Source organism: Coregonus lavaretus (genome assembly GCF_964263955.1).
Source record: "Coregonus lavaretus genome assembly, chromosome: 11".
In the NCBI taxonomy this organism is placed as follows: Eukaryota; Metazoa; Chordata; class Actinopteri; order Salmoniformes; family Salmonidae; genus Coregonus; species Coregonus lavaretus.
The window spans coordinates 6,511,857-6,536,764 of record NC_139998.1 but is presented as its reverse complement, the minus strand read 5'-3'; the positions used below and the strand labels follow the sequence as shown (position 1 = coordinate 6,536,764).

Genomic DNA, 24,908 nt, shown 5'->3' with positions numbered 1-24,908 from the left:
GGTTTGCACACATCTCAGGAGGGATTTTGTCCCACTCCTCTTTGCAGATCTTCTCCAAGTCATTAAGGTTTCGAGGCTGACGTTTGGCAACTCGAACCTTCAGCTCCCTCCACAGATTTTCTATGGGATTAAGGTCTGGAGACTGGCTAGGCCACTCCAGGACCTTAATGTGCTTCTTCTTGAGCCACTCCTTTGTTGCCTTGGCCGTGTGTTTTGGGTCATTGTCATGCTGGAATACCCATCCACGACCCATTTTCAATGCCCTGGCTGAGGGAAGGAGGTTCTCACCCAAGATTTGACGGTACATGGCCCCGTCCATCGTCCCTTTGATGCGGTGAAGTTGTCCTATCCCCTTAGAAGAAAAACACCCCCAAAGCATAATGTTTCCACCTCCATGTTTGACGGTGGGGATGGTGTTCTTGGGGTCATAGGCAGCATTCCTCCTCCTCCAAACACGGCGAGTTGAGTTGATGCCAAAGAGCTCCATTTTGGTCTCATCTGACCACAACACTTTCACCCAGTTCTCCTCTGAATCATTCAGATGTTCATTGGCAAACTTCAGACGGGCATGTATATGTGCTTTCTTGAGCAGGGGGACCTTGCGGGCGCTGCAGGATTTCAGTCCTTCACGGCGTAGTGTGTTACCAATTGTTTTCTTGGTGACTATGGTCCCAGCTGCCTTGAGATCATTGACAAGATCCTCCTGTGTAGTTCTGGGCTGATTCCTCACCGTTCTCATGATCATTGCAACTCCACGAGGTGAGATCTTGCATGGAGCCCCAGGCCGAGTTAGATTGACAGTTATTTTGTGTTTCTTCCATTTGCGAATAATCACACCAACTGTTGTCACCTTCTCACCAAGCTGCTTGGCGATGGTCTTGTAGCCCATTCCAGCCTTGTGTAGGTCTACAATCTTGTCCCTGACATCCTTGGAGAGCTCTTTGGTCTTGGCCATGGTGGAGAGTTTGGAATCTGATTGATTAATTGCTTCTGTGGACAGGTGTCTTTTATACAGGTAACAAACTGAGATTAGGAGCACTCCCTTTTAGAGTGTGCTCCTAATCTCAGCTCGTTACCTGTATAAAAGACACCTGGGAGCCAGAAATCTTTCTGATTGAGAGGGGGTCAAATATTTATTTCCCTCATTAAAATGCAAATCAATTTATAATATTTTTGACATGCGTTTTTCTGGATTTTTTGGTTGTTATTCTGTCTCTCACTGTTCAAATAAACCTACCATTAAAATTATAGACTGATCATTTCTTTGTCAGTGGGCTAACGTACAAAATCAGCACAGGATCAAAAAAAAAAATCCCCTCACTGTATATGGCACAGGCAGGGTATGAAGGTATGGAAATAGGATACTGCCCAACCCTATACTAGCTCCTGCACTGCAAAACAAACACCCTTTCATTCAAATCAAAGCTTGTTTTGTCTCATCCAGTAAACATTGTTTGAGTATTATTGAAAATTGACTTTATGTGGCGCAGTGAAGGTTACCCACACTGTGGATTTGACTGAATTCCTGCCTTTCCTGTAAATGTAAACCCCTTGGAGTAGGCTATAGCATTTCCCATGTGATGTCACATTATGTGTATTTAATTTGTAATGCTCTTTTGTGTAGCACTGATAGAATGACAAAATCTTATTACATTAGAACAGTCAGTCACTATTAATGAAACAACTTTGTCCACTGATCTTGATTTGAGCTGATGATACTGTATCTACAGCAATTTTCAGCTGGTCTGTAAAGCCATACTGGAGCCACTGTGGATTGAATTACCTTCTATGTGAAAAAGTGCTATTTATCATTGTCATTTCGAGACGCATTTGAACCAGCGATCTAAGGATAAACTCCTTGGCTTACTGCCTGGGTGCTGCCTTAGGAGCCTTAACACTGGTCACTGTTAGAGGTCACAATGTCCTTATTAGACACTGTGTGAGCCTGCCAGGTCTGAGCTCCACTGTGAGGGATGCTTTGGCATGTCCACCTCAGTCCAGTAAGTGATCAGGTGTTTGACTCTGTCTGGTAGGAAGGAAGTTCTTATTAATGCTGAGAGAGAAGGCAGAGTCTCAGCAACCTCAGGCATGCCTGCCCACTCTCTCTCTCTCTCTCTCTCTCTCTCTCTCTCTCTCTCTCTCTCTCTCTCTCTCTCTCTCTCTCTCTCTCTCTCTCTCTTTCTCTCTCTCTCTCTCTCCCTCTCTCTCTCTCTCTCTCTCTCTCTCTCTCTCTCTCTCTCTCTCTCTCTCTCTCTCACACACACACACACATACTCACACATGCACACACACACACACACACACACACACACTGACACACACTTGCATTAACGCACACACAAACACACTCACAATCGCTCACGCACACACACCCTCTCTCTCACACACACACAAACCACACACACACAAATTCAGATCCAAACAGCAGCAGGCAGGCGCTCACTGTGGTTCATTACTGTAAGAGGGTGTAATCCAAGGTGTGCTGTTACAGGAAAGGGGGTGATTGGGAACAGATACAGTATTTAAAGCTGTGAAGGTGTCTGAAAATAAATGTTAGGACTGAACACCCACCCTTTCTCCTTACAGTATGTTCCTCTGGCTTTCCTTCGCCATCCTCCTTTCCTCCCACCCTCTCTCCCTCCCACCTCTTCTCCCCCATCTCTACCTTCCTGCATTCAAAGCAGCTGCGTCAGTGTACTGTATCTCTACATCTCTGAGCTCAGTTTGAATGAAACACTAGCTCGCTCTGTGCTGTCTTGGGAAACCCCTACTCTCTTCACAAGCAGACTAGCTATTTATTGGCTATTTACAAAAACTTACTATAAATGTACCTGATTTTTTTTATGTTTGTAAAAAACCAAATCAGTGAATAGGCCTGCCTAAACACAAATAACGCTTACACAGACAGAAGTCAGATAATGTTGAATACAAGATGGCACCGACAAACATGGTCACCCTGTTTCTAGCTCCTAGCCAACTTTGGACATTAGATCGGCGGTCACTCACCAGAAATTAGAGCAAAAATGTGACTTCCCTGACCTGGGTCCTTTGGTCTGAACTTTCCGAGGCAGCTCTATTCATCCCGGGTGCTGTACCAAAATGCTGACGCCGGAGAAGAGGAAGAAGAAGTGGGGCCCTAGTCAGACTCAGGCAGCGTGCATACCCTCTATCGCTTCCGAGTATATTGCTCCCTAACACTCAGTCTCTGGACAAGAAAGTAGACGAGCTCAGGGCGAGAATCTCCTTCCAGAGAGACATCAGGGACTGTAACATACTCTGTTTTACGGAATAATGTCTCTCTCCAAATGTATTCTCCCTATCCATTCAGCAAGCGGGGTTCTCCGCCCATCACGCGGACAGGAAGAAAGAACTCTCCAGGAAAAAGAAAGGCGGAGGGGTATGTTTCATGATTAACAACTCATAGTGTGATTGTGGTAACGTACAGGTACTCAAGTCCATTTGTTCTTCTGATCTGGAATACCTCACCATCAAATACTGACCACATTACCTCCCAAGATAATTTTATTCGGTCATCATCACTGCGGTGTATATTCCTCCCCAAGCCAACACCGCGACAGCTCTCAAGGATTGAGACTATGTGCAAACTGGAAACCTCATATCCTGAAGCCACATTTACAGGTATTGTAGCTGGGGACTTTAATAAAGGACATCTGAAGAAAACGCTACCGAAATTATATCAACACATGTCCTATGCGACATGTGCATCACAAACTCTTGATCATTGCTACTCTCCCTTATGGGACGGCAACAAGGCCCTCCCCAGCCCTCCCTTCAGCAAATCAGATCATGCCTCCATTCTGCTCCTCCCCACCTATAGACAGAAACTTAAACAGGAAGCACCCATGGTAAGGACTGTTCAACGTTGGTCTGACCAATCGTAATCTATGCTTCAAGATTGTTTTGACAACACTGACTAGGAAATGTTCCGGATCGCCTCTGAAAATAATATTGACGTATACACTGACTCGATGACTGTGTTCATCAGGAAGTGCATAGAGGATGTTGTTCCCAACTTATCCAAACCAAAACCGTGGATAGATGGCCGCATTCGTGCAAAACTGAAAGCGCAAACCACTGCATTTAACCATGGCAAGTTGATTAGAAACATGGACGTGTACAAACAGACCAGCTACAACCTTCGTAAGGCAATCAGAGGCAAAACGACAGTACAGGGACAAAGTGAAGTCGAAATTCAACGGCTCAGAGACAAGTAGTATGTGGCAGGGACTCCAGACAATCACGGATTGATCCCACCGTTGCCCGCTTAGAGGAAAACAACATTGAGCCACAACGCTGGCCTCCTCCGCTAACAAGGACAGTGTGCTCTCATCCCATGTGGCCAACGTGAGTAAGTAATTTAAGCGTGTTCACCCTCGCAAGGCTGCTTGCCCAGATGGCATCCCAAGACGTGTCCTCAGAGTATGTGCAGACCAGCTGACTGGAGTGTTTACGGACATATTAAATCGATCCATATTCCAGTCTGTTGTCCCCACTTGCTTCAAGATGCCCACCATTGTTCCTGTACCCAAGAAAGTGAAGGTAACTGAACTAAATTAATATCGCCCCGTAGCATAAAGTGCTTTGAGGGGCTAGTTAAGGACCATATCACCTCCACCTTACCCAACAACCTAGACCCACTACAATTCACATACCAACCCAACAGATCCAAGGATGATGCAATCGACATTACACTGCACACTGCCCTATCCCACCTGGACAAGATAAATATCTATGTAAGAATGCTGTTCATCGACTACAGCTCAGCCTTCAACACCATAGTGCCCTCCAAGGTCATCACTAAGCTCAGGACCCCGGGTCTGAACCCCTCCCTGTGCAACTGAGTCCTGGACTTCCTGACAGGCCGACCCCAAGTGGTGAAGGTAGGCAGCAACACCTCTGCCACGCTGATTCTCAACACGGGGGCCCCGCAGGGGTGCGTGCTCAGCCCCCTCCTGTACTCCCTGTTCACCCATGACTGCATGGCCACCCATGTCTCCAAGTCAATCATCAAGTATGCTGACGACACAGAAGTAGAAAGCCTGATTACCAACAATGACAAGACAGCCTACAGGGAGGAGGTGAGAGCCCCAGCAGAGTGGTGCCAGGAAAATAACCTCTCCCTCAATATCAACAAAACAAAGGAGTTGACGTGGACTACAGGAGAAAGCAGAGACAGCACGCCCCCATCCACATCGACTGGGCTGCAGTGGTGAGAGTCAAAAGCTTCAAATTCCTCTGCGTGCACATTACAGACGACCTGAAATGGTACCTTCACACAGACAGTGTGGTGAAGAAGGCGCAACAGCGCCTCTTCAACCTCAAAAGGCTGAAGAAATTCTGATTGGCCCCTTAAGAACCTCACAAACTTCTACAGATGCACCATTGAGAGCATCCTGTTGGCCTGTATCACCGCCTGGTACGGCAAATGCACCATCCACAAATGCAGGGCTCTCCAGAGGGTGGTGCGGTCAGCCCAATGCTTCATCAGGGGCACACTGCCTGCCCTCTGGGACATCTACAGCACCCGGTGTCAAAAAAAGGCCAAAGAGATCATCAAGGACCTCAGCCACCTGAGCCACGGACTGTTCACCCCACTACCTCAAGAAGGAGGAGACAAAGCTGGGACCGAGCGACTGATGAACAGCTGTTAAACAGGCACCACTAGCCGGCTCCGCCCAGTACCTGCCCTGAATCTTAGTCACTGTTACTAGCCGGCTACCACCCAGTACTCTACCCAGCACCTTAGAGACTGTTGTTTTGCCGTATTTACAGTGCGGGAAAAAAGTAAGAGAAGGTGACAACAGTTGGTGCGATTACTCGCAAATGGAAGAAACACAAAAGAACTGTCAATCTCCCTCGGCCTGGGGCTCCATGCAAGATCTCACCTCGTGGAGTTACAATGAGTTGCAATGAGGAATCAGCCCAGAACTACACGGGAGGATCTTGTCAATGATCTCAAGGCAGCCGGGACCATAGTCAACAAGAAAACAATTGGTAACACACTACGCCGTGAAGGACTGAAATCCTGCAGCGCCCGCAAGGTCCCCCTGCTCAAGAAAGCACATATACAGGCCCGTCTGAAGTCTGCCAATGAACATCTGAATGATTCAGAGGAGAACTGGGTGAAAGTGTTGTGGTCAGATGAGACCAAAATCGAGCTCTTTGGCATCAACTCAACTCGTCGTGTTTGTAGGAGGAGGAATGCTGCCTATGACCCCAAGAACACCATCCCCACCGTCAAACATGGAGGTGGAAACATAATGCTTTGGGGGTGTTTTTCTGCTAAGGGGACAGGACAACTTCACCGCATCAAAGGGACGATGGACGGGGCCATGTACCGTCAAATCTTGGGTGATAACCTCCTTCCCTCAGCCAGGGCATTGAAAATGGGTCGTGGATGGGTATTCCAGGATGACAATGACCCAAAACACACGGCCAAGGCAACAAAGGAGTGGCTCAAGAAGAAGCACATTAAGGTCCTGTAGTGGCCTAGCCAGTCTCCAGACCTTAATCCCATAGAAAATCTGTGGAGGGAGCTGAAGGTTCGAGTTGCCAAACGTCAGCCTCGAAACCTTAATGACTTGGAGAAGATCTGCAAAGAGGAGTGAGACAAAATCCCTCCTGAGATGTGTGCAAACCTGATGGCCAACTACAAGAAACATCTGACCTCTGTGATTGCCAACAAGGGTTTTGCCACCAAGTACTAAGTCATGTTTTGCAGAGGGGTCAAATACTTATTTCCTTCATTAAAATGCAAATCAATTTATAACATTTTTGACATACGTTTTTCTGGATTTTTGTTGTTGTTATTCTGTCTCTCACTCTTCAAATAAACCTACCATTAAAATTATAGACTGATCATGTCTTTGTCAGTGGGCAAACATACAAAATCAGCAGGGGATCAAATACTTTTTTCCCTCACTGTACATAGTCATTGAACACTGGTCACCTTAATAATATTTACATACTGTTTTACCCACTTTATATGTATATACTGTCATCTAGTCATGGCTCATCCTATATAACAACTGCTGTACACACCCTTTATGTACAGCATCAGTCAAAAGTTTGGACACACCTACTCATTCCAGGGTTTTTGTTTATTTTTACTATTTTCTATTAATAGTGAAGACATCAAAGCTATGAAATAACATATATGGAATCACGTAATAACCAAAAAACTGTTAAAAAATTCAAAATATATTTCATATTTGAGATTCTTCAAAGTAGCCACCCTTTGCCTTGATGGCAGCTTTACACACTCTTGGCATTCTCTCAACCAGCTTCCTGAGGTAGTCACCTGGAATGCATTCAATTAACAGGTGTGCCTTCTTAAAAGTTAACTTGTGGAATTTCTTTCCTTCTTAATGCGTTTGAGCCAATCAGTTGTGTTGTGACAAGGTAGGGGTGGTATACAGAAGATAGCCCTATTTGGTAAAAGACCAAGTCAATATTATGTCAAGAACAGCTCAAATAAGCAAAGAGAAACGACAGTCCATCATTACTTTAAGACATGAAGGTCAGTCAATACGGAACATTTCAACAACTTTGAAAGTTTCTTCAAGTGCAGTCGCAAAAACCATCAAGCGCTATGATGAAACTGGCTCTCATGAGGACCGCCACAGGAAAGGAAGACCCAGAGTTACCTCTGCTGCAGAGGATAAGTTCATTAGAGTTACCAGCCTCAGAAATTGCAGCTCAAATAAATGCTGCGCAGAGTTCAAGTAACGGACACGTCTCAACATCAACTGTTCAGAGGAGACTGTGTGAAACAGGCCTTAATGGTCGAATTGCTGCAAAGAAACCACTACTAAAGGACACCAATAAGAAGAGGAGACTTGCTTGGGTCAAGAAACACAAGCAATGGACATTAGACCTGTGGAAATCTGTCCTTTGGTCTGATGAGTCCATGTTTGAGATTTTTGTTTCCAACCGCCGTGTCATTGTGAGACGCAGAGTAGGTGAACGGATGATCTCTGCATGTGTGGTCCCATCGTGAAGCATGGAGGAGGAGGTGTGATGGTGTGGGGGTGCTTTGCTGGTAACACTGTCTGTGATCTATTTAGAATTCAAGTGGTGTGGCTTTAGAATTCAAGGCACATCACAGCATTCTGCAGCGATACGCCATCCCATCTGGTTTGTGCTTAGCAGGACTATCATTTGTTTTTCAATAGGACAATGACCCAACACACCTCCCGGTTGTGTAAGGGCTATTTGACCAAGAAGGATAGTGATGGAGTGCTGCATCAGATGACCTGGCCTCCAAAATCACCCGAACTCAACCCAATTGAGATGGTTTGGGATGAGTTGGAAAGCTATTTTTTTGTCCATTAAAAGAACATAAAATTGATCAGAAATACGGTGTAGACATTGTTAATGTTGTAAATGGCTATTGTAGCTGGAAACGGCTGATTTTTAATGGAATATCTACATTGGCATACAGAGGCCCATTATCAGCAACCATCAGTCCTGTGTTCCAATGGCACGTTGTGTTTGTTAATCCAAGTTTCTAGGCAGAGTTGTAAAGAAAAAGACATATCTCAGACTGGCCAATAAAAAGAAAAGATTACGATGGGCAGTCTGAGATATGGCTTTTTCTTTGCAACTCTGCCTAGAAGGTCAGCATCCCGGAGTTGCCTCTTCACTGTTGACGTTGAGACTGGTGTTTTGCAGGTACTATTTAATGAAGCTGCCAGTTGAGGACCTGTGAGGCGTCTGTTTCTCAAACTATATACTCTAATGTATTTGTCCTCTTGCTCAGTTGTGCACCGGGGCCTCCCACTCCTCTTTCTATTCTGGTTAGAGCCAGTTTGCGCTGTTGTGTGAAGGGAGTAGTACACAGCGTTGTACGAGATCTTCAGTTTCTTGGCAATTTCTCGCATGGAATAGCCTTAATTTCTCCGAACAAGAATAGACTGACGAGTTTCAGAAGAAAGTTATTTGTTTCTGGCCATTTTGAGCCTGTAATCGAACCCACAATTGCTGATGCTCCAGATACTCAACTAGTCTCAAGAAGGCCAGTTTTATTGCTTCTTTAATCAGCCTTTTCAAATGATAAACTTGGATCAGCAAACACAACGTGCTATTGGAACACAGGACTGATGGTTGCTGATAATGGGCCTCTGTACGCCTATGTAGATATTCCATTAAAAATCAGCTTTTTCCAGCTACAATAGCCATTTACAACATTAACAATGTCCACACTGTATTTCTGATCAAGTTGATGTTATTTTAATGGACAAAAAAATGCTTTTCTTTCAAAAACAAGGACATTTCTAAGTGACCCCAAACTTTTGAATGGTAGTGTACGTATATATCTACATATATATTTCTTAATTTCTTTCTTTTAATTTTTTTGGTTATTTGTGAATTGTTTTGCATTGCTAGGTATTATTGAATTGAATTACATTTATTTGGGTAACAGACATATACAACAAAATGTACAATGTGGACCCAGAGGATATCACTTAAAAGTATTAATTAAAACGCTTGTTTCCGAAGTGGTCCTCGATGGTAAAAACAATAACACATATAATATATAATAATATATATATAATGATTAAAAGGCAAGACAAAATTACAAACATTCATTTATATTGACATCCTAGAAAGTGACACTATTCACTGAACTTTTCCCTAACCTTACCAATTAACCATATTCATTCCACATTTCGACCTTAAAAAACAATCAATTCATTACACATGACCTGCAGTAGGGGGCACAAGGGGCAGTGGAGTGGTTTCTCTTACTTAGACAACCTTTTCCAAATGAAAGCCTTTGCCTGCTTTTTAAAGCTATTTCTACTTTTTCTTTGCTTGATCTCCAAGGGGAGGCTATTCCATAGACAAATGCCTGTATAGGAAAACGTGCTCCACGCAGTACTGTTTACTTTTGCGATTTTACAAGACATAACACTAGCTCTGGTATTGTAACTGTGCTGGTTATAGACCATATCAATGTGGTTTTTCATATAACCTGAGGCACGATCATTTAAGATGTCAAACATATGATTGAGTTTAAGTTGGTCCACTGTGGACTCTAAAGGCAACAAGCCCACCTCCCAGAACTCCTGTACCCCTATGTGGGTCCTAGGGGGGACATTCAGCATATACCTGATAACATTATTTTGCATGACCTGCATTCTCTTTTTCAGCTTTTTTGATAGTCCACTATACCAAGCAGAGCAGGCATAATCAAAATGACACTGAATCAAGGTTGAGACAAGCAGTTTCTTAACTTTGATGTTAAAATATCTAGTGTTACGATATAAGATTTTCAATTTGTTCGCCATTTTAGATTTTTTTTGTTGTTGCAGCAATCAGGTCTCCAGAAAGGGATTGATCTTGGGACACACCAAGATAAGTTACACTTGTCTTGGATTCAATCTCCTTTTTCCCAAATATAGCAACAATTTGTTGTCAGTCGACCAATCTCTAACAGAATGCAATTCCTTACTCAGGGTCTCCTCTATCTAAGCCGTATTCTTCCCTGATACCAGTAAGGCTGAGTCATCAGCATAAAGCAGGAGTTTGCAATTTACTGTATCTGGCATATCATTGACGTATATAAGAAATAAGAGAGGCCCTAAAATTGATCCCTGCGGTACTCCACGGGATATTTCTTTGGCCTCAGACAGAACATCACCAACATTACATACTTACATACTGTTCTGTTGGTCAAATAAAACCTAAACCAATTCACTGCTACATCATTAAGACCCATGCATTTCAGTTTCATCAGGAGAGGCTTTCCTCACCATACTTGTATAGTTCCCCTTCCCAGTTTCCTGCTTGATGTGGTCAAAAAGGTGGATAAGGCAAGTATCAGTGGGATGAGCTGTTCTAAAGCCAGATTGGAGTTCATAAAAAAGTTTGTGCTCGAGAAGGTATCCTTCAAGTTGATTTAAAACGAATCTCTCAACAACTTTGGATAAGGTGCTGAGGATCGACATAGGCCTGTAGTTTCCTACATTTGTTTTACTGCTCTTCTTGTGGAGCGGAACCACCCTGGCTGTTTTGAAATCATTGGGGAATTTACAACTGCTATTAGAAAGGTTTACAATATGCTCGTGTCCAGCAGCCCAATGTTTTGTACTGCGTTTAAACAGCCTAAATTGCAAACAAGTGAAATGTTGCTTTGAGAATTTACAGCTTCATCATATGACAAGGGTTGGATATCTCCACACTTTATGTGAACAAAGAAATCACAAATGTCGCAAAACTAGAAACACGCATTTCACTGCACCTGTGATAACATCTGCAAATCTGTGTACGCGGCCAATAAACTTAGATTTGATTAGATTTTATAAAAACTGTGTTAGGATAGTAAGGCATCTTTGACAGCAGCAACTGGAATGACAGATCACACCCACTCAGCCACTGAAGGAGGTTCCTCCCATTAACGCTGCACTTTAAAGGCCAGCAACACTTATTTTTCCCGCTGTAATACATCTGTGCCACGAGCTCAACTCCCCCTTGGGATAATGTAGTATAAACTTACTCAACATGGCTCAATATTTCCAAAGCCACCCACACAAGCCTTGTGTAGCGTTAGTGTACCCCAGCTAGGGAAAGGGAGCTAGGAGCTCTGAATCAGTACAGCTTTATTTACAACCCTTTAAAAACAAACTTTCAAAACCTAATTCCCTTTTGCTCATGCATTACTGTAGAGGTAATGAAAGCCTGGCCTTATGCAGAGGCTTGAATGGATGAGACAGAGGCCTGAGCGTGTGGGCGGTACAAAACAAACAGTTACCTCTAGCTGCTCTAGCCTTCCCCCGGCCAGGCTTTACGAGGGGACGCAGATTGGAGAAATATGATGGTTTGTTGTGAGCAAAATTCGGCCCTATGGATTTAGACTGTTGGAAAACCATAGTCGGACAGAAAACAAGTTTGTCTGGCGAGGGCATGTGTTTGGACAACACTGCGTGTTGATTTATCTGCTTCCTAGAATGTGTAATCGAATGTCTAATGGACTCACTGTTCATTTGTGAATTAACACATTCTTACATTTACATCATTGATGCTGGACATATGCTTTCAATTTTAGCTAGTACGAATATATTATTTTAGTTTTTTTGCCATCTTGACAAGGATTATATTCTATATCCAGTATCCACTCCACCAAAGGCAACGCAAAGCGACTTAACTCCAACCCTTGGCCCTCTGTTAGGGTATGTTGACAGGGTATGAGAAATCTATCTACCTTTTAAAAACAGTATTACCAGTCTTGCAATATACCTGTATTTGAAACATGCTGAAAGACCCAATTAGCTTAATGGCAAAACGACAAGACCTATAAAACTACCTGAAACAGAAGGGAAGCAATTGCACAAGAGAAGGTATTACAGGGCGGTGCAAAGTACGAGGGAAAGTTATCCTTCACATTAATGTTACTGGATTCAAATCAAATCAAATTTTATTGGTCACATGCGCCGAATACAACAGGTGCAGACATTACAGTGAAATGCTTACTTACAGCCCTTAACCAACAGTGCATTTATTTTAAACAAAAAAGTAAGAATAAAACAACAACAAAAAAGTGTTGAGAAAAAAAGAGCAGAAGTAAAATAAAGTGACAGTAGGGAGGCTATATATACAATAAAATAAAGTGACAGTAGGGAGGCTATATATACAGGGGGGTACCGTTGCATAGTCAATGTGCGGGGCCACCGGCTAGTTGAGGTAGTTGAGGTAATATGTACATGTGGGTAGAGTTAAAGTGACTATGCATAAATACTTAACAGAGTAGCAGCAGCGTAAAAAGGATGGGGTGGGGGGGCAGTGCAAATAGTCCGGGTAGCCATGATTAGCTGTTCAGGAGTCTTATGGCTTGGGGGTAGAAGCTGTTGAGAAGTCTTTTGGACCTAGACTTGGCACTCCGGTACCGCTTGCCGTGCGGTAGCAGAGAGAACAGTCTATGACTAGGGTGACTGGAGTCTTTGACAATTTTGAGGGCCTTCCTCTGACACCGCCTGGTATAGAGGTCCTGGATGGCAGGGAGCTTTGCCCCAGTGATGTACTGGGCCGTACGCACTACCCTCTGTAGTGCCTTGCGGTCAGAGGCCAAGCAGTTGCCATACCAGGCGGTGATGCAACCAGTCAGGATGCTCTCGATGGTGCAGCTGTAGAATTTTTTGAGGATCTGAGGACCCATGCCAAATCTTTTTAGTCTCCTGAGGGGGAATAGGCTTTGTCGTGCCCTCTTCACGACTGTCTTGGTGTGTTTGGACCATGATAGTTCGTTGGTGATGTGGACACCAAGGAACTTGAAGCTCTCAACCTGTTCCACTACAGCCCCGTCGATGAGAATGGGGGCGTGCTCAGTCCTCTTTTTTTTCCTGTAGTCCACAATCATCTCCTTTGTCTTGGTCACGTTGAGGGAGAGGTTGTTGTCCTGGCACCACACGGCCAGATCTCTGACCTCCTCCCTATAGGCTGTCTCATTGTTGTCGGTGATCAGGCCTACCACTGTTGTGTCGTCGGCAAACTTAATGATGGTGTTGGAGTCGTGCCTGGCCATGCAGTCATGGGTGAACAGAGAGTACAGGAGGGGACTGAGCACGCACCCCTGAGGGGCCCCCGTGTTGAGGATCAGTGTGGCAGATGTGTTGTTACCTACCCTTACCACCTGGGGGCGGCCCGTCAGGAAGTCCAGGATCCAGTTGCAGAGGGAGGTGTTTAGTCCCAGGATCCTTAGCTTAGTGATGAGCTTAGAGGGCACTATAGTGTTGAATGCTGAGCTGTAGTCAATGAATAGCATTCTCACGTAGGTGTTCCTCTTGTCCAGGTGGGAAAGGGCAGTGTGGAGTGCGATAGAGATTGCATCATCTGTGGATCTGTTGGGGCGGTATGCAAATTGGAGTGGGTCTAGGGTTTCTGGGATTATGCTGTTGATGTGAGCCATGACCAGTCTTTCAAAGCACTTCATGGCTACAGACGTCAGTGCTACGGGTCGGTAGTCATTTAGGCAGGTTATCTTAGAGTTCTTGGGCACGGGGACTATGGTGGTCTGCTTGAAACATGTTGGTATTACAGACTCAGTCAGGGACATGTTGAAAATGTCAGTGAAGACACTTGCCAGTTGGTCAGCACATGCTCGGAGTACACGTCCTGGTAATCCGTCTGGCCCTGCGGCCTTGTGAATGTTGACCTGCTTAAAAGTCTTACTCACATCGGCTACGGAGAGCGTGATCACATAGTCGTCCGGAACAGCTGGTGCTCTCATGCATGCTTCAGTGTTGCTTGCCTCGAAGCGAGCATAGAAGTGGTTTAGCTCGTCTGGTAGGCTTGTGTCACTGGGCAGCTCGCGGCTGTGCTTCCCTTTGTAGTCTGTAATAGTTTTCAAGCCCTGCCACATCCGACGAGCGTCAGAGCCAGTGTAGTATGATTCAATCTTAGACCTGTATTGACTCTTTGCCTGTTTGATGGTTCGTCGGAGGTCATAGCGGGATTTCTTATAAGCGTCCGGGTTAGAGTCCCGTTCCTTGAAAGCGGCAGCTCTACCCTTTAGCTTAGTGCGGATGTTTCCTGTAATCCATGGCTTCTGGTTGGGGTATGTACGTACGGTCACTGTGGGGACGACATCATCGATGCACTTATTGATGAAGCCAGTGACTGATGTGGTGTACTCCTCAATGCTGTCTGAAGAATCCCGGAACATGTTCCAGTCTGTGCTAGCAAAACAGTCCTGTAGCTTAGCATCTGCGTCATCTGGATTCAGTGGAGCTTGAGGTAAATAGCACAAGAGGATCAAATGGAATGTACTTTTTAACAAATATGGGAGATTCTAATCTAGGAAGAAGATTCATATACAAACTGAAATCATCTGGATGATTTCACTGTTTGAATCATCTCATGCGCTCTATAAAAGCATACAGTCAGATAACAGACCAAAGTTTGACTCACGATCTTACAGAATGTTTAAGAAGAAGCGACAAGAGATAAACTTTAAGCACCTAAAGCAAATTCTAGCACCACTACACAATCTTTAACCATTGGACTGATATCAATATTTTTATCCATTTTGTTGAACATGTCGCCACTTCCCTTTCTTTAACTGCCATTTACCAACCCTGTCTGTTTAAAACTGTTGACTTGATTAAACATGGCACATAATTTATGAAGAACTGAAAAGGAGACATCCATTTTGTCTGTCTGTCTTTATTAAAGTTGAATGAAGTCTACAGTAACAAAAGGATATATGACCTCATGGCCTGGGGTAAAAAGAGATGAAGTCATTGTTAACCACAATGGGGCTTTTTTCTTAGTTTTAATAATCTGACTAAAATAGTTACCGTATGCTCAAGGGGTGTTCCATGCACCACTCCACTCTTCGAGCACTTTGCCTTTTGATCAGAGACTGAATTATAGCGTGCATGAGTAACCAGGTGAGGGACATCTCTGGACAATTTTCAAGTCTAATTTTTAGTCAGGTACTGAAAATTCCTTTCTAATCAAATCAAATCAAAGTTTATTGGTCGAGTACACAGATGTCCCCCCCGGAATTAATCAAGTCTTATTGGATTGAATTTGAAAAATCATTTATAAACTGTGTGTACGTACAAAATATATCCTAAAATGTGTGTCCAAAAGTTTGCATTTATACATTTTTACTTAACGTGAGAATGTGCTCAACTCCCCGCAAACTTTAAACCATGCGTAAACACATCTGCTAGTGGTTGAAATATTGTATTGCAAGCTGGCAAGTGAGTATTTTGTGCAAATGGGGGATATGATGAAAAGCTTATTCATAAAAAACAAAAAACAAGAAAACATATTAACAAGAATGCAGCCATTTGACGTTAGTGAGAAGAGCGAAAATCAATGTATTTTTTTTTTTTTTTTACAAACATTGCAGAATAAATTCTTCACCTTTTCTGGCCGTGATAGGTTCATTTTCCCGAAGTACCCATACAACAAATTAATATGCACAACACTAATTTAATTGGATCTAGTAGCCTTGTAAATAGATAGGCTATATGTATTTGAAGTTTTACAATCCATTAGGCAGCGTGGTTTACAATAAACAGTTGAATTTAACGTTGATCTTTTACATTGAAAGTATTCAGACCCCTTGACTTTTTCCACATTCTGTTACGTTACAGCCTTATTCTAAAATTGGTTAAATTGTTTGTTTTTTCTCATCAATCTACACACAATACCGCATAATGATGAAGCAAAAACAGGTTTTTATAAATTTTTGCTAATATATAACAAATAAAAAATGGAAATATCACATTTACATAAGTATTCAGACCCTTTACTCAGTACTTTGTTGAAGCACCTTTCGCAGTGATTACAGCATCGAGTCTTCTTGGGTATGACACTACAAGCTTGGCACACCTGTATTTGGGGAGTTTCTCCCATTCTTCTCTGCAGATCCTCTCAAGCTCTGTCAGGTTGGATGGGGAGCGTTGCTGCACAACTATTTTCAGGTCTCTCCAGAGATGTTCGATCGGGTTCAAGTCCGGGCTCTGGCTGGGCCACTCAAGGACATTCAGAGACTTGTCCCGAAGCCACTCCTGTATTGTCTTGGCTGTGTGCTTAGGGTCGTTGTTCTGTTGGAAGGTGAACCTTCGCCCCAGTCTGAGGTCCTGAGCGCTCTGGAGCAGGTTTTCATCAAGGATCTTTCTGTACTTTGCTCCATTCATCTTTGCCTCGATCCTGACTAGTCTCCCAGTCCCTGCCGCTGAAAACATAGGGATGGTGCCAGGTTGCCTCTCGACTTTAGGTGCCTTTTGGCAAACTCCAAGAGGGCTGTCATGTGCCTTTTACTGAGGAGAAGCTTCCATCTGGTCACTCTACCATAAAGGTGTGATTGGTGGAGTGCTGCAGAGATGGTTGTCCTTCTGGAAGTTTCTCCCATCTCCACAGAGGAACTCCAGAGCTCTGTCAGAGTGACCATCAGGTTCTTGGTCACCTCCCTGACCAAGGCCCTTCTCACCCTGATTGCTCAGTTTGGCCGGGCGGCCAGCTCTAGGAAGAGCCTTGGTGGTTCCAAACTTCTTCCATTTAAGAATGATGGAGGCCACTGTGTTCTTGGGGACCTTCAAGGCTGCAGACATTTTTTGGTGTCCTTCCCCAGATCTGTGCCTCGACACAATCCTGTCTCAGAGCTCTACGGACAATTCCTTCGACCCCATGGCTTGGTTTTTACTCTGACATGCACTGTCAACTGTAGGACCTTATATAGACAGGTGTGTACCTTTCCAAATCATGTCCAATCAATTGAATTTACCACAGGTGGCCTCTAATCAAGTTGTAGAAACATCTCAAGGAAGATCAATGGAAACAGGATGCACCTGAGCTCAATTTTGAGTCTCATAGCAAAGTGTCTGAATCCATATGTAAATAAGGTATTTCTGTTTAAAATATTTAATACATTTGCTAATATCTCTGAAAAACAGTTTTCGCTTTGTCATTATGGGGTATAGTGTGTAGATTACATAGTTTTTATTTTTATTTAATCAATTTTAGAATAAGGCTGTAACGTAACAAAATGTGGAAAAAGTCAAGGGGTCTGAATACTTTCTGAAGGCACTGTACGCTACTATAAGTACTGTAAATGCTTTTTGTTTTGTAGCCTGACCTAGACAATGTTTCAGAATTCGCGGGCAGTCCATTATATTTAGGTTGGGTGAAAAGTTGATGCAAAACATTGTTGAATTGAAACGTTTTGCTGACAGGTCCACAAAAATCTGCCATTCTTTTCTCTTTCAGAAACTAACACAGTCCAGATACAGTTTAAATTAGTGGAAAATATGAAATATTCTGCCAACACTGTAAATAGAGTGGTAGTTTATGTAAAATATTTGACAGTATGGGTACAAAAAGTGATGTAATTTCTAAACGGTTCACCTGATATTGATGAAAATACTGTCTGCACTTTAACCTCATAGTATTGTATCATTTCAAAGCCAAAGTGCTGGAATACATAGCCAAAACAGAAAATGTGTCACTGTCCCAATACTTTTGGAGCTCACTGTATCTCACATGTAAAGGACCACCTAAAGAGCAACTATGTGAATAACTAATTTTTTACCTAAATGTCAAATAGAATCTTACAGTCACAATCTATTGCTCAAGATGGATAAGTTATACGGTACCTGAGGATAAGTACACTTTTACACTATCCATAATTTGTTAATTATTATTTTATGATCCTAATGAGGAAATTATCTTTAAAAGCCTGGAGGGCTTGTTGTCTTGAGAATGAGAACCTTTGGTTTGTTATGGGGAAGATTCTGTCGTGAACTGCTCTCAAGCGTTGTGCTCATCAAGTCTTCAACTTCTCTTTCATAATAACCACCCCCAAGTATTGGGACCTGCCCTGTAGTTAACACAAAATGTGTCAACAGTAAATAAAAACAAAATGTTGCCATAGCAACCTCAAATGAGTAACAGCAATAGGTATCATATTTATGCTGCCTTTAATATGGCCAAGATCTCCATAAACTAGTGTACAAAATATCTTTTTTTTTGTACTGTTTGATTTCTAAAATGAGCACAAGCTTATTGGCCCCTTCACTCATGTTATTATCATGTCAGTCCTAATGAGCATTGTTATTAACAGTGAGCTACACTTTAGTACATGGAAAATGTAGACCTAAGTTATCAATCATACAAGTCACTAGTCCAGTAGAGTTCCTGAATCAAGCAGTGGGTTATTAACTCCTTGGTGAAGTGCTTTTTAACTAGAATACAATACATTTTCTTGAAGAAGAAGTCAAGTGAGAGGTGAAAACTAATGCGTTTGGGAGAGAGCTCTGCCAGACAGAACCCTGGTGGCCCGGTCTGTGAGGCTCAGAGCGGGTGGCCTTTCCCTTCCCCCCCGGGCCTGCATGTTAAAACTGTCCAGAGTCTCCCTCTCCCTGCCTTCCCTTCAGCCTTCAGCATATCTCTCTGTCGGCCAAATGCTGCCTGCCTCACATGTCCCAGGGCAGGCTGGCGGCTGCATCCCAAATGGCACCCTATTCCCTATATCGTGCACTACCTTTGACCAGGGCCCATAGGGCTTTATTCAAAAGTAGTGCACTATATAGGGAATACAGTGCCATTTGGGATGCAACCTGGGAGGCTGGAAGGACAAGGCCACTCAGCTCAACAGAGCCTGTATGTGCATTGAAAGTCGTCCATTTAAAATAACCTATGGATAAATAAATACAGAGCTCTAAGTTCACTGTACAGTAATTGGTCAGGAAGCCCATTGGAGGCAAAGCTCATTTACAGTAAATGGATCAGCGTGGAGCTGCTGAAGTGCACTTGGCTCCATACGCGCATTATAACGATTGGACATTTCAAGTGAAGTCCTGGAGGTTTTTTAATATTGCGATGTCTCGCAGACACTGTTTACTTTTTTGTTTGTAAAAAGTCAACACTGTTTGAGTGTGTGAGTACAGGTTTAGTCAAATATAGTGTTTCACAAATAAAAATATTACAGAAAGTGGTAAGAATTATGTAATTTTTGATCATATGATCAGTTCTATTATGTTAGTTTTAGTGGGCAGTGAGGTCAGGTTTGAAATTGAGCTTTTCTAGGTAACAATTAATACCTTACTGTAATTGTTTTAAAATAAAAGGGTAAAAAATAAACAAAAATAGCAATTTCTCAAGCAAGAATTTTGCTAGGACTGTCTGGGAGTGGTCTGAGCGTGGAGGGGAAAACTGAAAACTAGCTGTTATTGGAAGAGAGGTTTGAAACGCTCATTCTTATTGGTCTATTAACTAACTTACCACATTGTGATGTCACCAGGCAGGCCAAAACTCCAGCCCACCAAAACAGGCTGAAATTTCAGTTGGCCTTTTCAAACAGCTCTTACACTAAAAGGGCATTATCATAATTTTCACAATTTCACAGTATTATTCCAACCTAATAGTGTGGAAATATATATAAAACACAGGAAAATCACGTTTTTGACTGCACTAGGACTTTAAACTGTTGAAGTAGTGAACAAACAAGAAGCCTAACAACAGAAGACATATTATCCTCATCTGAAATACAGTGAAGAAATCAACCGAAAGTATCAGCTTAGATGATTGTGGATATGCTTGCTCAAAGACTCAAAGGTCTTTGATAGAGCGGTTTACCCTGACGACCACACACACACACAAACACACAGTCAAACACTGTGGTTAGGCCTGCCGAGTGCCGACCTTGTTGACCAACTGGCTTAGCGTGTGGTTACATGCTGTACGCAAAGCAGTCATTACCGTATTGAATCTGCTCTTCACATAAGAAAACAAACAGGCTCAATCCGTCATTAATGTGTCAAGCTAGACATGTGTGTGTGTGTGTGGTCATTGGGGTAAACCTCTCTATCAGAATGACCTTTGAGTTTTAAATCCTCAGTAAAACATCAGGAAGGACCTGTGAATTTACTTGAGCCTCTTTTTCTTTCGTTAACAAAGGGTCTCCCCTTCCAAAAACAAATTGTAGTGCAGTATAACTGCAGTATGCTTCAAATACTGTGTCCAAAATAATACTGCAGTAATGTTGCAGCCTAACTGCAGTTAGAGTGCAGTATAACTGCAGTTCAACTGCAGTACGCTGCAGTTATTCTGCAATTACTGTGTCCAAAATACCACAGTCGACTGCAGTTACTACACTTTTACTGCAGTTTCAAAACTACAATATTTTTTTGTAAGGGTCAAGAGTGACTCAGAAGTCACTACTTGATCTATCAGAAACATCTATATCCGAGGGCATAACATATTTGTTAGCCATATGTGTAACAGTACTAGTGGTTTAATAATATACTGTAAATGTACAGCAGTAGCAGTGGTGGCAGTGGGTGGTTCCAAAGGCAACCAACGCCATGGCAACACCACAAGCCACAGAACATAAAACACACACACCCACAACCACCTCCTCAACCCCCCCCCCCCCCCCCCCCCCCACCCTTGTTCCTCAGACTTTACTGCACAGCTATCTATACTTGGGCACGGGGATGGAGAGAGGGTCTAACTGTGTCTGACTCGGAGCTGTGCTGTGTGTTGGTTGGCAGCGTGGCTGAAGTTTATGGTAATGTTTTGGGTGATAGGTCGGTCGGGTGCAGTGGGGTGGCGGGTGGCGGGCCAGGGCAGCCATTGGTGGTGGCAGTGTGGTGACTGTGTGTGGCTTCAGGCTGTGTCCAGCTGGCCAGTGTCCGTTCTCTGAGGTCAGGGAAGTGAGAGGAGGCAGGCAGCAGGCAGTTAGACCTTGGGCTGCATGTGGTCAGGGTGGGGGGCGAGAGGGGGCGAGACTGAGGACTGAGCCCCCCTCAACTGTAGACCAGAGCACAGGGCCACTGCAGAGAGGGCACACCCACACACACACACATGCACAGATTGCACAAACAAATGCGCACACACATACACAATATGCACACACACACAGGCATACACCCCTGATGCTGTCCCCCCACAGACAACATCTACCAAGAAAGAGAAATGCTACAGTGACGACCTCATGAGGCTCAGACTCTGGATTTATCACACAGGCACGCACACATAAATGCAAACTGTTTTAAAAGAGGAGCGTGGTTGTCCGTAGGATGTTGAAGAGTGGGTGCTCTTGGTGGAGGGGTGTGGTTGTCTGAAGTGCTGGAAGAGCAGGCTGCTCTTGATGTTGGAGTGGCATAGTGATTCAGGTCGTAGAGGAGTGGTTGTGGAGGAGTGACGGGATCAGTTGGGGATCGGGAGTCCTGTTCGAGGTAGCTGGCTTGTGCAGTGCAGACCCCAAAAAGTCAGGACTCTCGGATGATAATTCAGGAACAGAGGGTAATGTGGGCTTGGAGGAGATCTTGTGGGTTGGATCGGATGTAGCAGTGGTAAGCCTGGGAGGACCAGCGGCCTACGATTTAAACTGTGTGGTCAGGCAGCCCTTGGTGAGAAGCAGAGGAGGTGGCACCGATCCGGAAGGAGTGTCCGGAGAAGGGATCGTCAGAAAAGCCGGATTTGGAGAGGATGTGGAGGAGATGGAGATTGTGATGATCTGTGATGAAGAGGGGGTCGTGAGGGGCTGGGTCGAAGGCTAGGTCGAAGACTGGTGGGGGCTCGGTCGAAGGCTGATGATGCTGGGGGCCGGGTGGCAGGCTGAGGAGGCTGGTGTCGAACGCCAACGAGGCTGTGTCAAAGGCTGGGTCGAAGGCTGATGAGGCCGGGTTGAAGGCTGGGATGGAAACTGATGAGGCTGGGTCAAAGGCTGTGGAGTCTGGTTCCTGGATGGTCTGCTGGTGGAATGCAGGTGAGCTTGGAGATTGTCAGGATGGTGAAGCGGTTGTTGTGTTGGATGAGGCCTGGCAGTGGCAAGGGAGTAGGCTGTAGATGGAGTTGCGGCGGCGGTATGGTTCAGGTCTCCGGGGCCAACCGACTTGGATTGTGCCTGTGAAGGAAGGAGGGAGGGGGATGGGAAATAGGGAGGTTAGGGGCAGAGAGCGCATCCATCCCCAAGCCAGAGCTGGGATTAGGCGGGGGATGGAACAAGAACGGGCATTGCTGGGCCAGCAGAGGGAGCTGTGTGCTTGGCATCAGCAGGAGCAGGCACGGCCGGGCCAACAGGGGGAGCCGTGGAGGCTGTCGGATGCCAGGTCGTAATCTGTGGAGACTGGGTGAGAATCCAGGTCTGGGGCTGGTTTGGGTCTAGTTGGTGGTGGTGGAATATACGGAGGCGGCAGGGGATGTCATCATGGTTGACCTCGGGAGCGTGGCGTCGTCAGGTGGTGGGCAACATTGGGGAGGTGGATGTGGTTGTAGCCCCAGGGAGGAGTGACAGCCGTAGTCAACCAACCGGAGAGAGGCAGAAGTAGTTCAGTGGAAGATAAGTGGCACGAGGGAGAGCGCAAGTAACAAGAGAGAAATGAATCATGGCAGGATAATGATGGCATTTCTAGTGTGTGATAGCCAGTCTGAGTCAAAGTAGTATTGTGGCCAATAAAAGGTTGAAATTAGCATGATGCAACAATCTGATGTGATCTGATACTAAGTGTGGCCTGCCCTCACGTGGGCTATTGAAATGTGACCCTGGACAATACTTTTAAATTAAATTAATTGCATAATGGAATGTGCCAAAAGCAGAGTTTTTATCCAAAATTACTCTTAACATGAATGAAGGGAAAACAGAATTCTAGGGGAATGCTTAGAACAGATTATTTCTTGCCCTAATGGCCCGATGTAGCCTAGCAGCTGTATGGTGATTGATGCCAGCCCATCTAAAATGGAGTTGGCGCACAGAGATTGTGGAAAAGGAACTGCTTCAAGATGGATTACTGTACCGATTATGGATGAATGGCCGGGACTCACGCGGTTTTACGGGGTCCACTGAGGAGCGAGGCATGCGCTTGTATGAGGCCGGGAGATGCTCTGTTGCGTTCGGGGAAGCAGGGCCGGTGGATAGTCGGGAAATGCACTCGGGAGAGTGGTGCACTCTTGAAAATGGGCCGCGGACATGCTGTTTCCTTCTTTTCCTCAAGAAAAGGTTGGGAAGGCAGGTAGCTTGCTGGTCCGTGATATGATAGGAACGAGGGAGATAGTGCCTGAAGGCAGCGATTGAACCGAAATAAAACTCTAGAAAGCATGAAATGCCAAGAGCCAACTTTTTTCCACAGCAAGCTTAAGACACATGGGCTGCATTCCAAACACGTAAAAGACACTCCCTCCTCCACTTACCCTCGCCTTATGCCCTTGGGGGAATCCACGCAACCATCTTTGCCGTCGGTCCAAACAATTAGCCAAGCAAGGGAAGTTGGCGACATAAGTCCCTCAGCCCGCGTTTGTGATCGAGTGTGCGCGTGTACAACTCTGTTCACTCTGGGGCCTGAAACGCCTCATGATTCAATTTGCGATGATTGTACATCCGCTAAGAAAAGTCTGCCAAAATGTAAAACCAACATCAATATGGAGAAGTCAACATACAAGTGTAAGTAAAAATGAATGTAAATAAGTTAGAAATTGTGCTACTAATGCACATGACGGCACAAACACGTCTCGTAAAAGTAAAGATGTTTTTGTTTGGTTAGCTTTTGGAAACGTTAGCTAGCGCATACAACTTCCCCTGACATCACGTAATTTTCGATTTACGTGATATCGTCGGATGGCTAGTATTCGATGTCTGCAGATACGTTGTCTTCTAGCCAAGATATGAAATGCAATCCTAATTGACTGTAGCGCATATAATACACACACACAACAGCTACCAGTGGTTCCACGATGACTGAAAAAACAAACGTGGGACGAACGAGTGACGAATTTCCGGGCAAGAGCGGTCCATTTAAAATTAATTAATTATTCCCTCGCCCCTTGCCCCTTGCCTTGCAAGTGTCAACTCATCATACGTCATGATACGTCATCAGAAGTGTCCACTTAATTTGAGGGCAAAGGGGAGAGGGTGTGTCTTTTACGTGTTTGGAATGCAGCCATCGATTAGAGGTCAGTGAAAGAGACATGACAGGAGCAGATGTATAATGTGACAACAGCTTCAAACAGTGGTAAAAACTGCATTATTTGTTATTGAATAGATATTTCACAGCGATTTAGAAGGGATAATGATTCCCTACACTATACAGTGTTTGATTTATTACATAAACTGAATTTTAGCAACCAGGAAATTAGTGATTACTACTAGATAACACAGCCACGAAGTCAGATTAGCTTTCTCAGTTTGACAACAGATGCCGCTCCAGCAGGAGAAATCAATAGGCGAATAACTCAGCCAATCACAACACAGGCGGGTAAGTAATACTTTGAAACACTATCATTCCACTATTAGCAGCATATATATTATGGACATTTTCTGAAATTACAATGCAAAAATGTCTTATGTGTAGCACCTTTAAATGCTGATATTTGGTTGAGTCCAAACACAATCCAATATTACCTTTGTAATACAGTAAATAGCCTAAACTTGAGGC

The 24,908-nt window shown here is 44.2% G+C and overlaps 1 pseudogene across 1 annotated transcript in view; it reads right to left on the bottom strand.

Moving 5' to 3' along the window:
- Positions 1-23,335, bottom strand: part of LOC311137008 — a 41,796-nt pseudogene extending 18,461 nt beyond the window's left edge. Inside the window, exons 1-3 of the transcript in view lie at positions 23,312-23,335; positions 21,911-22,232; positions 21,220-21,308 (exon numbers count right to left, since the gene is read on the bottom strand). The product of the transcript in view is annotated as an uncharacterized misc_RNA (transcript). The remainder of the gene's footprint in view (positions 1-21,219; positions 21,309-21,910; positions 22,233-23,311) is intronic.
- Positions 23,336-24,908: the final 1,573 nt, after the last annotated feature.